The following is an 18,414-nucleotide window of genomic DNA, read 5'->3' as shown; positions in this document are numbered from 1 at the left end:
TTTTCCGAGTTATTGATTTTGCAGCGTGTCGCTAAGTTCCTTTTGTAAGATTTGCTTTTGAAAACAGTAGTTTTTAAAACAAAAAGCCTTTGTTACTATCAACTCGTGTGTTTCCACACTTCTGTTCTTTTCCCTTGAGTATTTAGGCTGTAGCAAAATCCTTTTCAATTTATTGATCTTGCAGCGTGCCGCTAAAGTGCCTTTTGTAAGATAAATTTGTGTTGGAAAACAGTATTTTTTTAATACACAAAGCCTTTGTTACTATCACCTAGTGTGCTTTCTCACTTGAGTTCTTTTTCCTTGAGTCTTAATTAAGGCTCTTTCAGACTCCTTTTTCAATTTATTGATTTTGCCTCTAAAGGGCCTTTTGTAGCTTTTATTTTGGAAGACAGTATTTTTCAATAAACGAATCTTTGTTTTAGCATCATTTCTTTTTTTGGGGCTTGAGTCCTAAGGCTCTTCCAGAACCCTTTATCAATTCGCACTTTGGCGGCATACTTTCAATTCTGTTTGCCGCTAAAGTGCCTTTTGTAATATTTATCTTTTCATTGTTAATTAATTAAAAGCTTTGTTGTTATCACTTTGTATGTTTGGAGACCTATGTTAATAAAGACATGTCTGTTTCAATTCATTGTTTTAGCATCTTGTCACTACAGTGCCATTTTAGTCTCCCATTTCCCTCTTCATTTTGAGGACTCCGTTTCTTTAGGAAAACTGAAGACTGACCTTATATTATCAGCATCTTTTTTTTGCTCGAGTCTCTAAGCACTAGCAGAATCCTTTCTTTTTGATTTAAAAGCTTGCCGCTAAAGCGCCTATTGTAATTGTTATCTTTTCAAAGCAGCATATTTTAATTAAAACCTTTATTATTACTTGTTGTGTTTGCAGACCTACGATTATAAAGACAATTCTTTTTCAATTCATTGTTTTAGTATTGTGTCCCCAGTGCCTTTTTAACTTAAACAATTGTTTTCAAAATTAGGTTTTCTCTGGCAGGGGTACACACCCAAGAAACAGAATCCGTGTGGGCCAATAGCACGTGATTGCCTTCAGTCGTACCTTGATGATAGGATGTGGTGGCAATGGCGAGGTCTAGATAATGTGATTGGTAATTTTTTGCCTGTTTTAGCCTCGCAATATAGTAACTACGTAATTTAGGTTAATTTAGTTTTTGAGGCCAGGAACAAGGCGATAAAGAGTACGGTGGAATTCCGATTTCTTAAACTTCTAATAAACATAAGAGCAAGTTAAATCAATCAAAGTCATCAAAGGCTGCGAAAAAATCGGACAAAGAATTCAGTGCAGTTCGTCTTGGGGTAAAGAAACCGCTTTCGGTAAAGTTATCAGGAGGCTCGAGAATTTGAAGGATCGGGGAATATACAAATGCCTCAGAAACTACTTTCAGAAAATTATTCTACCTAATAAATTATAATCACCAAACTCAAACTCCTTGAAATTTGTTGTGATAGCAGGCTAGCTCCTGAATCGCGAGTGTGTGATTAATTTTTTAATTTTCATATTTTTTTGTAACGCCTGTCTCATTGACTGGTCCTTAGCCTAGTATTTTATCAGCACTTTGAGTACTACTCAAGGGGTGGGAAGACGATGGCTATGCTATCACTGTCCTACCTGTTTTAAAACGACTTTGCAAAGCAAGGCAAAAACTGCAGAAATCACCAAAAACCACGTCGGACATACTAGGAGTGACTAAGTTTTGTCATTCTTATGTTTAACATGTTCGTATTTCGGAATACTTAGTGTTGTAAATCGACCATATTTCGTTCCCCATTCCTTATGACGCATTCAAATTCTCAACGGTTCCTCGAATAAATTAACACCGGGTCACACAACGGGTGACGTTTCCATGAAATAATAATACATTTCTCCTCTAGACGTGAGCTTTACTACTTTGGACGCCCATGTCCCAACTGTCTTCTTTTTCAAAACCCCTGCGGTTTCTTTTTGTTGCGCACTCCGGGAACACACTTAAACCCCTAACTAACGCAACTTCTAGAGTGGTTTGGAAAAGTTTCGAGTATTTTTATCGCTCATAACCTTTACTATATACAATAGTGATGTGATAGCGGAAATAGTGTTTTAGTATAACATCCCACTGGGGCCCCCCTCCCTTCCGACAATGAAGTTGATTGGTATCAGTTTTCTTAGTCATTTTATTGAGCGAGGGCTGGTTGATTTTTCCACCTCCCACCTTCTTCCTTTTCCAAACCACTGCCAGCGGTTTTTTCTTCTTTTGCGTAATCGAAATGTAAGGAATAAAGAGCTGTGCGAATAGACTTAAACCCCTAACTAACGCCACTTCTTGAGTGGTTCGGGAAGGCTCTAAACCTTTACTTTACCCAAAAGTGATGTGTGATAGCGGAAATAGTCTTTTGGTATATTACTCCACTGGGCCCCCCCAACAATGAAGTTGATTGGTTTCGGTTTTCTTACTCACGTGCCGGACTCGTGCTTTTAAGGCAGAACAAAAGAGGGCCTGTTCGTTTGGATTCCATCAATAAATCACTTGACTGAATTGACCAAGGATATTCGAACATGGGAGATTCAGGCGATTCAAGCTCTGGAAGCGATTGCGGGTCACCTCAGCCGATAGCAAAGTCAACGAGTAAAGTGTTCGTATGGCTGAAGGGAAAGGCGAAGTGTACACCGCGTGGAAATCCGTGGGTACTGCTGAATCGCGAGGGTAGAGTGAAAGACATTAAAATTGGAGGCAACTATTCGAGTGCACAGATAAAAGAGCTGGTCAAGGAAAATTTTGCTGGACTTGCGGCTGTTGACTTGGATAGGTAGGTTAAGTACCAAAGCACTTTATCCCGCATGCAGGTTGTTTGCATTGAATAGTGAATGTAAACTGAGAAGTGTGTGGTCACGTAAAACCCAGGTAGAGCAAAACAATTCAAATTTTAGCCACGCGACAAAGGATTCAAAATTTACCACTTATACTTTAGCTATTTGCTTCGGATCATTCATTAAAACCAAAGTATGAGCAGTGAACTTGCTACGAATGTAAGGCCTGCAATGGAGTTAAATGTGCACGTAATATATAAAAACAGCACCTTTTATAACACGTGTAAGGTTGGGCCGAAAGTTATCCTGATCCACCCCATTTAGAGTCATTTCACGCAACGTCATCAAAATTAAAAAAGAAAGGAATTATCAGTCGTTACTCGAAGACTTACATTTTAAACGGATTTTCAGTTTGATCAGAATACTTATCGCCCTAAACTACGCACAGATCTGAATCTTACCGAGACTGTTTCGATATTTAACGTTTTTTATCTCTTCTATTCTTGACTTTACCTGTGCAATGGTTACACAGTGAAAACAGGCAATTGGTAAAATTATTTAATTAAGGAAAGCAGGAATCTCTACTAGAATTTCCAGATTGACAGGAGCCTAATCATTGAGGCAGGGGGAGTGGGTAAAGGAGTAGAGGGGAATATGGACTGGAATAATACACGCCAAACAAGTCTAGAAACTTATCATTGATCATCTCTATTTAGATTTGCCCCATACTTTATTTACTATTTAGTGAATTGAAATGTTATTTCATATAGCCACTGTAAACTGTACGTAGTGTCGATGTTGAACTTTCCTTTCCATAGAATTCCTCTATACAAGTCTACGAGCCGTGGGAGCAAAATGGAAAAAGTTTACAGAGGCATACCAGACGCCAAGGAAATATTTAGAATTTATGGCAAGGGGAGTTCCAATTCCAGGCGCATATACATGGTTTTGCAACACCCGAGAAATGGAGGTTAGTGTAAACTTTAATAATCAATCAAGGGTTTGTGTCATTGCAGTCAGCACCAAAAGATCGCATTGAGTGCATACACATCTGTGTCATATGACCCATAAGTAAAGATAGTAAAAGCCAATTTTGGCAAAGCCACAAGATAACTGTGCTGCAAAGGCTGGTCTTTAGCAAATTTGCATGTTGACATGAATATAACTGTAGTGGAGTAAAATATATGGCTGCAGTACCCACAAATGCCTGTTAGAATTGCAATAACAGCGTTCTGGAAATAACAGCCTCCTTGAAGTGGAAATACATTTTCGCTGCAATTAAAAAGAAAATCACCAGTGGTCTTTGAAAGACAAAAGCAACAACATAACCCAATTAATCTGCTGAGAAATAAAAACTTTGATATATAAATTCTAATTTTTCAATATTTACCCTTTTAATGTTTATTACCACTGATTGGCCAACTGGCAATAAGGATCTTTGCCTCATAAAAATTTTCAATATTTGTTTGTCATAGATTTATCAATAAAAAACTAGTAATGCTCGCATCTTTCCACTATTTTAATGGTAATTCAAATGGCTGATTTAAATTCTTTGTTTTATTTTTCATCTCAGGATCTAACCCTAACCCTGAGTCCATACCAACACCAGGAGTTACCAATCCCAACCATCCTCCTCTCTCTCTTCAAATGAATCCCACTTCCAATGCTGCCTCCCTCCATTCTTCCACAAACCAATCACAAGCCTTCCTTCCTTCTGCTCAGCCCGATCCCAACCTACCCTCTACAAACCAACCACAACCCTCCTTCCCCTCTGCTCAGCCCAGTTCCAACCCAGCCTCTACAAACCAACAACAACCCTCCCTTCCCTCTGCTCAGCCCAGTTCCAACCCACTCTCTACAAACCAACAACAACCCTCCCTTCCCTCTGCTCAGCCCAGTTCCAACCCACCCTCTACAAACCAACAACCCTCCCTTCCCTCTGTTCAGCCCAATTCCAACCCACCCTCCACAAACCAATCCCATCCCTCCCATCACCCTGGGCAGCCCAATTCAGACCCACCATCCACCAACCAATTCCAGCCCTCCATTTTCCTAGCTCAGCCTAATTCTAACCCACCCTCCACAAACCAATCCCAAACCTCCCTTTCCTCTGCTCAGCTCAATTCCAACCCTTCCTTGCTTTCTCAACAATCAACCACTCACCCAAATCCCAGCTCATCTCAAACAAGTGTGACAAACTCAGTCATCCAGCCAGGGACTTCCAGTGATGAAGCAAGGGTGGCAAGTGGTGTTGTTAATCAAGTGGACTTGACATTGCCTACAAGTGAATGTAAGTGTTTGATTGATTTGCACACTAGTTATAAACTTAGTTAATGTTTTTTATTCATTCTTCCATTTGCATCTTGACTGGAAGCAAGTGACCCATCTGCCCGTATATGATTATGATGTGACACAATTCAAAACGGTGTTGTGTTGTTTTTTGAACAAATGGTGTTTCTGCTTTTGATGACATGGATACCAGTGACCTCGACAGGAGCTATTTAGCTAGTAACCCAGTAAATGTTGACTCAGGTAATACCATGGTGAATGATTAAAGAGCATCAAAATGCTGTTTTTTTTTTATTTTTCCTCTATAACCCCCCCCCCCCCCCCCACCAAAATCATGATCTTTGGCTATTGCAGACCAAAAACCCAATCCAGATTGGAATATCTAATAGTTATCTCCGGGGTGGGTAAGGATATTTTCTGAAAAAAGCATGCACATTACACTAGAAATCAAGTTTAAAACTGCAGATAGTTTACATAGATGATTTCAAATTGTATCCTGTAATACCATTTATAAGGCAAATTTACAGAGCACTATTAAAAGCCAGTGTTTTAAGTCTTAACACTGAGAAAGTGCCCTAAAAAAGTAAGCCAAGTCAGATTTACACATTAGGTATGATGTAAATCAACAATATTTATGTGGGACTGATCAAGAAATTAAATCAAAAAGGAGGAAATTTTTACACCATATATTTTTTTACATTTATTATAGCATGTCATTTAACTGGCACAGAACAGTGGGAAACAGGTATGTTTCTATAAAATGGATTAAAAAACAGATACACTTAAAAAAGCCAAAGTGGGATTAGCTTGAACATAATTTTATTTACTCAATAATTTAATTGAAAAACAAGAGAGATGAACAATTGGGTCTCCTGTTGATGAAGAATAGGATAATCTACAGTATTATGGTAGAGTACAGTGTGATATAGACGGATAGACTGACTGACTCGTGCAGTTTTGTAGCATGAAGTAATGCACAATAAGTAATGTTCTTGAAATTCATTCAATTTTGTGCCATTACATTTAAGCTGGGGTTGTAGAAGAGGATATGAGTTCCTTAGGAGTTCTGGATCTGAATACTCGAGGTATGTTGGAAATATTGTCAATAATTTAATAATATTTTCAATAATTTATGAGTTCCTTAGGAGTTCTGGATCTGAATAATCAAGGTATGTTGGAATTATTGTCAATAATTTAATGCAATTACATGCAGGGCTCTCCCTGGATGATGACATTAGATAGATTTCCACCAGTTACAAAACAATATTCATGCCAAAAGTAGCATTTGAACCTAAAATAGAAAGCTTAACCTTGCTTATACCCTATGTAGCTGTCTGATTCATATTTCAAACTACAGCAAGAGTTGGGGAATGGAAACAAAACAAAAAAAAAAAACAACAACCCTTAGAAGATTTTGGCACAGGTCCTTCATGGTGACAGTTCAATTGAACACCATTACTATTTGTATATAATAATATTGCATAAAACAAATAACAAAAGTGCTAGAAATCTGGAATTGGAGTCTAAAATATACTTGTTATTTCAAGAAGGAAAATGGAAGAAGAGTTTGAAAAAAACCCAACCCTTAGAAGATTTTGACACAGATGTCCTTAAAGGATGACAGTTCGATTGAATACCACTACTATTTGTAGACCACAATATAATAATTTTGCAGTGCAATGGTGTGTGGACAGACCATGGGATGTGCTTTACTGTGAACAAGTGCTGATGGAGGTAGCATCAGCCCATGAGGATATTCTCCTACCAATCTTTTTGAACTTGACATATGAGGAGATTTGTGTTAAATAGCGATGTTATGTTTGCCCGGATGGCTTGCAATTTTCAAGGAAACTGTTGTAAATAAATACAGTTAGCATGCCTAGGTGTCAATGTGTTGAGTTAATGAGAAGTAAAATATATTAGCAGTCACATTTGAAATAAAAATAGCCTGTAAACTTTTGTGAAGCCACATTTGTCATATGTCAATTTCACTTGCTGAGGAACAGACCCATTTGGAAAAGTATACTATAGTTACTGTCTGTCAACTTTAATTTCTCTAGGTGACATATAGTCCTGATGCATGCATTGCAACAATGCACTGTGTTGCATCATAACACCAAAAGAAATAACATTAAATGTAGCTCTACTTTAATTTATAAATTTGTGTATCTAGATGTGTCACCAGGCCAGGTCTGACCAGAGAAGCATGGTTACAGTGATCCTACAAGAAGGTGACAACATACCTGATGTGATAAGGTGACTATCAATAGTTAATAAAAGGTTATTTTTATCTCTAAAAGCAGGCTGCACTCCGCAGAAACAGCTTCTGATTACACTAAGTCACAGTGACAAAATAAGTAGGTTAATATCATAGTTCATAATAGTTAGTTTTTCTTATTGAGAGACATATGCATGAACCGTGCCTTTAAACTTTTCTGTGTATATAACTTAAAAACACATGGAGACATCAAAAGTGACCATGCTTACCTGGTGCAATGTGTACCCACATGACAATTTTTTTGTACATAGAAGGTTACTCCAACTGACTGGTTTCTGTGTTTTCAAACATAAATTACATTATAATTTGAAATACAGACATCACACACAAACATCACTCACAAACATCACAAAGGGTATTCAAGATTCTTAATATCCACTGTATGATGCATGCATGCTATATTTCACATTAAGTAGTAATTAATTTTAATTAGTAATCAAATATGTTTATCTCTCTCTTAAATCATCAGGATTCTGAATATTCTACATGGAATCAATCATGGAAAGTTATACTTTTGGATAACTAAAGAAAAATCGAGATCTGGGAGAGAAGGTATTGAATTACTATCCGTGTTTTGGATGTTTTACTGAGATACGAGACAAAAAGGTCAAAGTTAAAAAAGTTTCCTATGTCTTAATGGCTAAACATCAAGATTGTAATGTAATTCTCACACTTTACTAATATTTAAAAATGGATACATCTGAAGTACTGATATTGTGTACTGTAAAGAGTGTGTGCATAGATATGTTTCTTCATTATTAAGGGATGTTGACATCTCCTGTTCCCTTCCAGGATGTACTTATAATAGGGTGTTTTACTTTCTGTAGTACTGAGCATATCAAAATATCCTGTTATCTTCTAGTCTATGTTGTGTTTCCTTATGCTATATTTAGTGCCCCATAACAACCTCTACGCACCAATAAAAGATGCAAGAATGCCCATAATTGTCAATGTTCTCAAACTCTTCTTACCATTTTATGTTATTTTTTATGACAGTGAAAAGAAAATTTGGAAGTGCAGGGTCCGATTTACTCATAATGGCACCCACAACTTCTCAGCCTATCCTCATAGAGCGTTTTTGTGGTGAGCATTTTAAGAATGTAAATAGCCTCAAAATACAATTTGTTGAAAAGGTTGGTAAATGTTAATGAAGGGAATTTTGTATTGATAATAGTAATAAGCTTTTCTTGGCAAATAACGTTCAGTTTGGAATGTTTGAAAAGGATCCCATGCCTGCAAGTCAGTCTGTATTCATTCAATTTTAATGTCATCACTATGTGTGGGCACAAGTCAAAACAAACAATAAACACTAGGAAGTTTGAGGAAAAACTCCCATTGCTTTAAAAGCGCTTCCCTTACCTTAAGTCTTATATTAATTTAAAGATAATGTACTCTTTAATTTTAAGGTTGACTTGCAGTCATGTACAATATCCCAAGCCATCATCAGGCACCAGTATACTACCTACATACCAGTTTGACCTTGCATAAATGTTGCCACTTTTTGGTAAATTGTTTTAATATGTCTTTTTGGCCCCTTTTTAAAAATTGAACATCATAGGTTAATATTGATCTGATTTGACTTAAAGATGGCTGGAAACAAAATTGTTGTATTTTGGATTCTTATAACAAGGAGACAACCTAAAATTGGTAACAAAGGAAGATGTGGTGGATGCAGTAAAAAGGGCAGCAGATGCTGTGGATGCATTCACAAGGGAATGGTAAGAGGTCTTTAATATTCGATAAGATAAAGGTAGAAATAATTATTTCCAGCTTGTTACCCATTGACAACCTTATGATCTTACAGAAAATTTTCATAAACTCATATAGCTCAAGTCTGATGTGTTATTCATACATCAGATACTAAGCTGTTTCAAACAATGTCTTGTTCGCAATTAACAAACATTAAAAAACCCTAGGTGTATGCAAATTATGTGGTTAATATGTTTTGACTATCCAGACAGATGCAGCAAATCAAAGTGAACACTGGTGAGATTCACCATAAGTTATTCATTGTTTCCAATAGGGAGAGGTTAGAGCAGGATCGTTCATTCACCTAAGAAGGAGCAGGAGAGTGCATTGCAAAAGGCAATAGAGGATGACAAGGTAAATAGCTTTTCCCAAATACTTACATAGCACAAATAATGCCAATATCAATTATGTCAATCGTGGCATGATTACCTGTTGGAAATAAACAAAAATAAAGAACACATTAGGAGAAAGTCAGGCAATGAAATGAGGATTACTTTTAGAAGGCTTCCTTTAAGACTTCAGGAGCCAAAACAAGCACCAGCCATCAAAGTATGGCCCAAGTTTCAGAGACATATCCCCAAACAGGAAAGGAAATGAGTGAAATGAAGTGATTCAACATAAATAATACTTGTTACCAAAAAAACTGCTATAATTACCACTTTCTCTTTTAAGACTTAGCAGCAGAAATTTCAAGATCTTTTTTCTACATTATCAATGAAATATTACTGAGGTTGTCATGTATTTATTCTGTAAGATTAAAGAATCAAGCAAGATAAGGAAAGCCCGACAAGCCAGAGTTACAGATGTCAGTCGGGAAGAAAAAAAAGAGAAAGTGAAAATCATCCTCCGCCACTCAAACGGCAAGGAAGAGCGCCAGTTCATCAAAGGTGCCTTCTTCCAGGTACATATAAACAATGATACAAATTATTAAACTGTAAATAGCACTTTGGTAAAATTATGTAGACATACAGTGATTGGCAGATAGCTTTTTATAAAAAGAAATCTAACCTTTTTTCCTGTTTAAATGATATAGGAAGTATATGACTGGGCAGGCTCCAACAATGCTCTCCCATTACACTTCTCTATCCAAAGAGGTAGGGAAGTGGTAAAACATGGAGACCTCTTGGAGAGACCAGAGGTGCTTCATATTCATGAGAGAGTAAGTAAATAATAATATTGCATAAAACAAATAACTACAGTACTAGAAATCTGGAGTTGGAGTCTAAAATATACTTGTGTTATTTCAAGAAGGCAAATGGAATGCCTTTGGTGAATTCAAATTTGTTCAAAATACCCTTTTAATCCTGATTTTTAGAGGTGGTGGAAAAAATATGGCAAATGATATGCTATCTCCTGGTATTTCTTAGCACACAAAATTAATCATTATGAGATACATAATACAAGTATGAATTTTGAGGGGATTTTTGCTTGCATATTCACCAATGTGCCTGCATGAGGTTTGAAAGTCACAGTTGTAAAGTGTTCAAACAGCTACCCTGGTAAATACTGTGGAATTTATGTATTAAACCTTCTCTTTGATTCTGTTAACTTGTTTTTTTTTTTAATCCAGGATGAGGCAGAGATTAAATCCCTTCTGGGATCAGAGGTTAGAAAAAAGTGAATACACATAGTAACAACTTATCTTTGAATGTATGATACAACACCACATATTAAGTAAAGTGTATGCTCGGACTGGTCAATTTGCTGCAAATTATCTGCCTATGAGTGTGTGACATGAAGCAAAATGGCACAAGTGATCAAAACAGAAAAAAAGAATGTGTATTATTGAAGAAGTAAACTGGAAAGCTCTTATCACCATAGCCAGTCTTTAGTATAAACCGTTTCTTTCTCCACACAGCCTAATTTTTCAGTTTGATTATTATTAAAAGACAAAATCATCTTTTTTGACTATTCATTTTGTATACCCAGGTTGAAAGTTTGGGTTATGACCTGAGTTTTATTCATAGAGTTAAGCATAAATTTTGAAATTGTTAATGGTAAGGAAACAAGAAATGTTAATTCTGGGTCACATGATGGCTTTCCTCATTTTGCCTGCAGGTGACATTCCAAGGAAATATTCCCGATTTGCAGTTGGAGGGTGACCCTTCATCCACAATACTAGGTGAGGATCGAATACAAATATTATGTATTAAACTAGTAATTACCAAAAAATGAAAAAAACAATGTAAAGAATAAAAATGAAGTACCTTCAAATGATACTGAACATGCATGAAAAGCAGACCCAGTCTTAGCAAAGGTAATGCAACCCAACAAGAAAATTACAGGTAATCTGCCTTGCTCAGTGATAATAAGCAGAAAATAAGGACAAACATTAGGACTACATGATGTTCCTAAAAACAGAGATAACATCTTTCTTTAAAAAATTTCAGAAGAAATTGCCTTAATGCCAAAAATCAACACTGGTCATATGTTAAGTTATGTGTTGAGGGCTTATTAATTTCATATTTGTTACCTGATAAACAATGAGAGTCGCCACACAATTCTGTAATTTACTGGATAAATCATCATCACCTGTATTGCTTGAGCAATTATAGTAAAATATAGGTATATTAAATTGTGTATTTTTACATACTGAGACTAGTTCTCCTCCTGACAGATGAAGATTCGAACACAAGCAAAACAAATGAGGTAAGGGAAGTAGTGCACATTAAAATGTCACGTAAAATTATTGGTAGTATGCTACATTATGAAAACCCTACCATAACATATTGCATTGTATGTTCCATAGATCATTGACCAAAAAAAGTTGACTTAAACTTAAAAAACTCGCATGTCCCTTGGGACGAGGTTCTTTGTGGGCCGTGACACTTAGGCAGACTGACGGGTCCCTTGGGACAAGGTTCTTCGTTAGCCGCGACACTTGGGGCAGACTGAAAGGTCCCTTGGGACGAGGTTCTTCGTGAGCCGCGACACTTGGGGCAGACTGACAGGTCCCTTGGGACGAGGTTCTTCGTGAGCCGCGACACTTGGGGCAGACTGAAAGGTCCCTTGGGACGAGGTTCTTCGTGAGCCGCGACACTTGGGGCAGACTGACGGGTCCCTTGGGACGAGGTTCTTCGTGAGCCGCGACACTTGGGGCAGACTGAAAGGTCCCTTGGGACGAGGTTCTTCGTGAGCCGCGACACTTGGGGCAGACTGACGGGTCCCTTGGGACGAGGTTCTTCGTGAGCCGCGACACTTGGGGCAGACTGAAAGGTCCCTTGGGACGAGGTTCTTCGTGAGCCGCGACACTTGGGGCAGACTGACTGGTCCCTTGGGACGAGGTTCTCCGTGAGCCGCGACACTTGGGGCAGACTGAAAGTTCCCTTGGGACGAGGTTCTTCGTGAGCCGCGACACTTGGGGCAGACTTAAAGGTCCCTTGGGACGAGGTTCTTCGTGAGTCGCAACACTTGGGGCAGACTGACGGGTCCCTTGGGACAAGGTTCTTTGCGAGAAGCATTATTTTGTGCAGACTTACTTAATGATCTTCATGTGATCTAGTTCTCATTTTAACCAAAATAATTTAAGATATGTCAATATACATACAACTGAACAAAATGAACTGTCATGGCTTCCTCCTGCATAACACTAACATCAACACCTGACCAAATAATATTAACAACAGCAAGGTGGAACAACTGACAGTATCTATTATCACTATAGTTTTAAATAAGGGTCATGCTATAATGTAAACAACTTATCAACCTAAATAACTAAGTAAATAGAGATCATGTTAGTAACATCATTTTCCAAGTGTGTTTAGTAAAGGTATTGAATGCCCTATTTTAATTTGCCATTGAAATATGAGGTCATGTAATTAGATTAGTTCATGTACATTTCATTAGTGACTATTTAATTTTATAATACTATATCTACGTTATAATAGTCATGGTTATAAAGGAAAGTAAGAGATTGAGGCAGTGGCGTCTTGGTTTTTGCCATTGTCCCTTGTTGTTAAAAGTAAGTTACACGTGACTCTTGTGGATGGCATACTTCCCTTTACTTTTTATCTTGTTTCAGGAACCACTACCAGGTACATCTGGAATTATTTTTGCACAAGCAGGTGAGAAGCATATTATCTAATAAGTAAAATAACCAGTATTTTACCAACCAGTAAGGATACTGATTTTAATGTTGGTAAAAGTGGCCATCTCTGATGATAGTTGATCCACTGGCATCCTACTGCATTTTAGAGGATAACATGGCATAAGGATGTCATTAGAGCTACAAAAGAATTTAATCAGAAGGTTGAACAAAATGATTAGACTCTATTAGAAGATATTGAAAGAACATGGAAATGTATATTCTTGACCTGGAGACCATGGATTATGGAAATTTCCTACTGACCCTTTTAACTAAGGCCCCTACTTAACCTGGCAATCTATAAAGCATTTCCCTCCAAACTGGGACAATATAATTATCAGAGAAATATATGATTGAGAGTCAACAGCAAGAAAAAGAAAATTACTGGTCAGCCTACAATGTCTAAAATTATAACTTTTTCCCCAGAAGAAGGACAAGAAATAGAGGAAAGTTGTGTAGACATCAACAAGGAGGAGAAGAAAGTAGAAGAGAAAAAGGAGCAAAAGAAAGAAGAGGAAGTGAGGGAGCACACAGAAGAAGAGAAAAAGAGGGAACATAAAGATGAAGAGGGGAACGAACATGTTAAACATGAAAGGAAAAGGAAAAAGGAGGACAGGAGAACAACCTCAAAAAGAAAAAAGCCAATGGTGGAAAATCACCCAGAATGTTAAAAGTTTAAAAAGACTTTAAAAGGACCCTTGTCAGCCACACCTTTGTTTCTGTTTACCTGTGGATGTTTTCATATTTTATTTCATGTAGAGCAGATCCAAATATAAAAATGCACAATCAAACTGCTTAGGGTAATTTAAAAGACTTCCAGAAACACAACTTGGGACAATGCAATAAAATTTCACTTTCCCATACATTTCACATATTTTCATGGTCATCAAAAATGGTAGAGGCTGGCTAGAGTCCTTCAAAATTTGTTCAATAGAGGCTGCTATAAAGCAACAAGTTAAAAATGTTCTTTGTTTTGATGATAAACAACAAGTGTAGAGCCCAAAACTTCAGTTCCTAATGTAAATATGGTTGGTGTTATAAGGAACTAAAAGTGTTCAGTTTAGAATTTAGTCAAAGTGGGTCATATGTATTGCATGACATTTTATATTGGGTCATTTGAAAAACAAATGGTCTGGGTCAAACTATGATCTTCAAACTTCCAAGAACTGACATCATTCAAACCATCACCAGTATGTCAGAGTCTTTATGCTTTTCAAGGTTTTAGTTGTTTATTGTGGTAAACAATTCATCATAAAGTGGAATCCTTATTTTAAAAAATTACAGACCAATCTTGAATATACGATGTCAAAAAACAGCAAAATATATTTTTCATTTCATGCTTTCTGACCCCAAGTAACTGATTCAACTTCAAATCATGTTTTCAGGTTCAACTGCCATTCTCTTTTGCTTGAAAAACACTAAGCTTTTGTCCTTGTTTCATAACAAAACATAAACACAAGAACAAAGACAACAAATGAAGCATCAAACGATCAGTAAATCAACATATGCAAAATGTCTAAGTAGGCTCATACTAAAATTGTACTCATACCCACGTAATCTGAAATGCTAGTCATCTTAATATTGTGCCCTCATCTAAGGATAGTAAGCACATTTTTTTTTTTTTTTTTGGTTTTCTTTAATTATTGCCAGCTGCTTTGGAAGTACTTAATATATATGAGGTAACTTGCTTTTTGTTTGTTTCTTTGTTTTTTAGTCTGTTTTTACATCAGTAAGAGTCCACAACCATTTCATTTAGTGTCAGAATAGAATATTCCAAATAAATGAAACAAAAACATGAACTAGATCGAATACTGGAACTAGTTATGATTTGAATTTAATAGTTGATGTTGCACATGCAATATAGAAGACTTCTAAAAGAGTGCAAAAATTTAGGCTTCTATGAAACTATAAACCTTAACCACAACCATGTTTACTTTACTGAAAGGTGTGAAATTGGCTTCCTTGGGTGAGAGCACAGTGATTTAATATCTAGAGTAGGGACCCCTTGGCTTAATTCTTGCCTTGCACTGAAGAGTAGGCAAAGTTAAAATTACATTATACAGTACATACATATATATGTATATATAAAAAATTGTGGCAAGAAGTTAAAACTTGTTCATATTTTGAAGATGATCCATAAGCATGCAAACCAAAAAAATGTCCCTAGTTAGTCACACCTTTATTTTAATTTACCCGTGGATATTTTGATATTTTATTTCATGTAGAGCAGGTTCAACTTAAACAACAAACATGGCAGATTTGATGTTAAGTTTATTATTTACAATGGTAAAATCAACTTGTATTTATTAAATTAATAGGTATTAAAATATTCAATTCAGTTACTAATATCAAAAATGTCTTGCTTTTTTTTTTTAGTCATGATCGCAGATAAGGATTAAGGTTTTTTTTTTCAGTCAATAAAGTGCGCTAGGTCAGGCTATATGAAAATTAAGGTCAGCTCAACAAGCACTTGATTATTTTGTTAAAAGTGAACTGTTGCAGTTGTGTCATAGCTTTTACAGTTGATTAGTTTGGTGGATCTATTACAAAGTTAATATTTAACATTTTAGGAATCTTATTTGTTCTGAACTATCAAATTAATTCATAAGAATTAATTTCTTTTAACTTAATTGTCAAGTCCATGTTAATCTTACTAGTCAACATTTAATTTGGTTATATCAACTAAGTTGAAATTATAAATTAGCCACTGTACTGTAGAGAGTCAAAAAGCTGAAGTTTCAAGTATTGGCCCTTAACTCTGACAAAGGGTTAATGCTCAAAACGTCAGCTTTTTGAATCTTCAGGGTGGCCAGGTTACAATTTCATCTTAATTAATCTACCCCCACTGACACAGCACCACAGTTTCTTTAAAAACCTCCAACGTTCATTCATTTGTGCACATTTAGTCAATTTTGATTTAAAATAGATTCCTCTGCTATAAAAAATATCACAGTATGATTGTGTTTCACAAAATTATCTGAATAGAATGAGTGAAACACAAAATTGGATAACAAATTTAGCTTCAAAAAAATTATAGTATCCCACCAAACTTTCACATGTTCCATGAAATGCTGCTGAGCTATTATGGTCTTGGAAAATGGACATAAGTATAGTTAACATTATTCTTCTTACCATTTGTTTGCAAGATGAGAAAATTTTGCTTTTGTTTTTTTCCATTCCCACTAATATGAATGTCAGCTGGTAGCTATGCATACGCGTGACTGTCTTGAATTCTGGTGCCGGAATGTTAGTTTTACTCATCCTCTACTCAGTCTTTTTTGTCCAAACCATTTTAACATTTCCTAAGAGTTATGCTCCTTTTTTGGCTAAAAATGACCAATTAAAATAGGAACGCGAAAATCTATCGAGCTTACGTAACCGAAAACTATGAAGCAGCAAGTAGGAACAAACACCCTCCGGTAAAACAATGTACCAGAAGAAACCAATGCTTACCTTAGGACCATTTCCTCCATCTCTTTAGCAGTGTAAAAATATTCTTTCTCCCTCTCGCGTTCTTTTTAAAATTTCAAAAAAGTCCTGAGTTTGCGACGACAAGTTTGCTAGAACATGACCACTCTCACTCGCCCCAGGCTCCCTCCCGTATTTAGCCTCGATTAGAAAATCGAGCCTCGATTGGAAAATCGAAGCACGATTGGAAAATCGAGGCTCGATTGGAAAATCGAGGCTCGATTGGATAATCGAGGCTCGATTGGAAAATCGAGGCTCGATTGGAAAATCGAGGCACGATTGCAAAATCGAGGCTCGATTGGATAATCGAGGCTCGTATGTCGAAGCTTGGCAAAACGAGGAATCGTGGTCGTTTTTGATCAGGGGCTTTTGGGCTCGTTTCCCGGAAACCGTGAATGATCCGGAAACAGCAGGTATTTGTGGTAGTACAAGAAGAACACATAAACAAAGTTTGATATCCATCGGTTTTCTCTAGTAGCATCTGTTACGACGTACATATAATTGTGCAAACTTTAGTTAAAAAAAGTTTTTTTTAATGTGTTTGAATTTGTGATGCGAGTCGTTTACAGAAAGGGAAGTTTGACTATCAATCTTTCAATGGAGAGTCTAGGTGATCCTGTGGATTTGGCCGTTTGTGTGAAGGTATAGGACCTATAAACATTTACCACGAAATTTTCTCAATTGTTAGACAATGCAGTGCTGATTTTTCTAGAGCAAAATCAGCGTGTAGAGGCGGCTGTTGTTTAGAAAACAAATTCAGGCAATTTAAAGAGCCTGTTTCAATAGAACGCTTTTAGTCATCAAAAGCTATGAATGTTAGACTAATTTTTATTCCTAAGGGTTGAACCATGCAGTTTGACAATTCATTTGATCCTCAGCTCAAAAACGTCCACGGTAGCGAATTATTGGGAAAATGCAAAATCTAGTTTGGGTGTAGTTGACATATCCAGCGGATTTTTTGAAAATATGAAGTCATAGTAACAAATTGTATGCTCGGTCTAGGTTAACACAGGATTTTTATTAAAATCTTTAACTTGCAAGGGATATTCCTAATAATTTCTTCAATAACCTTAGCGCTCTGAGGTTACCGTTTGAGTTTGACTTGGCGATGGCGAATTAAGCATCTTCACTGATTACTTTTAGAGGGTCTTACAAAGAAATGTTTCCAGGCGAGGATTTATCGTGAGCTTAACTATTAAAGGTTGAAAAGGTAAAGGTTGAGCATGCCGCTGTTTCAATAAACAGTGTAGGTGAATATGCGAACGATATGCTTAATGGACACCACAATCACACGGACATAAATGTGTTAAGTGAGAAAAGACTACGCTTTCATCCCCACAAGCCTCTTTCGTAATTGTTTACTCTTCAGGGGATTTTAGAGACGGAAGTATTCGTAGCCATCGTTTATATACTTCCGATCGATGTTTTCTGAATGTATGTAAAGGTTCAGGAAATCACGGTACAACATTTTTTTTTGGTAAGAAGGGGGAGAGGGGGGCGAGAGGTGGAAGAGGGTGAATTTTTTTAACTTAACAAGGACAACGGAGATAAAATTAAAGTAATTGTGGGTTGAAAAGGTCAATTTGACAACAATTTTCCCCTTGTCTGAGCTCTTTTCTTTTAAGCACTGGTGTTTCTTTAAAATATTTTTAATTTCATAAGATAAAGTGCTTAGACAGTGTCCCCTCTAGGCCCCCCCCTCCCTCCAAACTGGCCTGGAAGGAAGGGCAGGGCTTTCCTC

At 36.7% G+C, this 18,414-nt stretch overlaps 1 long non-coding RNA gene and 1 pseudogene across 2 annotated transcripts; one reads left to right on the top strand and one right to left on the bottom strand.

Annotated features, from left to right (window-relative positions):
• Window positions 1-3,486: 3,486 nt before the first annotated feature.
• On the bottom strand, window positions 3,487-16,810 carry LOC148729186 (uncharacterized). The gene is made up of 3 exons (XR_015988812.1): window positions 16,659-16,810; window positions 4,969-5,083; window positions 3,487-4,077 (listed from the first exon to the last, which is right to left on the bottom strand). It is a non-coding gene; the product is annotated as an uncharacterized LOC148729186 (long non-coding RNA).
• On the top strand, window positions 5,253-15,004 carry LOC148729187 (uncharacterized; annotated as a pseudogene). The gene is made up of 16 exons (XR_016002427.1): window positions 5,253-5,337; window positions 5,804-5,839; window positions 6,123-6,179; window positions 6,770-6,894; window positions 7,268-7,350; window positions 7,842-7,924; window positions 8,369-8,455; window positions 9,003-9,090; window positions 9,396-9,475; window positions 9,876-10,022; window positions 10,155-10,280; window positions 10,692-10,727; window positions 11,180-11,243; window positions 11,724-11,770; window positions 13,143-13,185; window positions 13,632-15,004. The product of XR_016002427.1 is annotated as an uncharacterized LOC148729187 (transcript).
• Window positions 16,811-18,414: the final 1,604 nt, after the last annotated feature.

Source organism: Stylophora pistillata, chromosome 6, assembly GCF_964205215.1.
Source record: "Stylophora pistillata chromosome 6, jaStyPist1.2, whole genome shotgun sequence".
NCBI lineage: Eukaryota > Metazoa > Cnidaria > Anthozoa > Scleractinia > Pocilloporidae > Stylophora > Stylophora pistillata.
The sequence above is the reverse complement of the archived record's forward strand: the minus strand, read 5'-3'. Positions and strand labels throughout refer to the sequence as shown.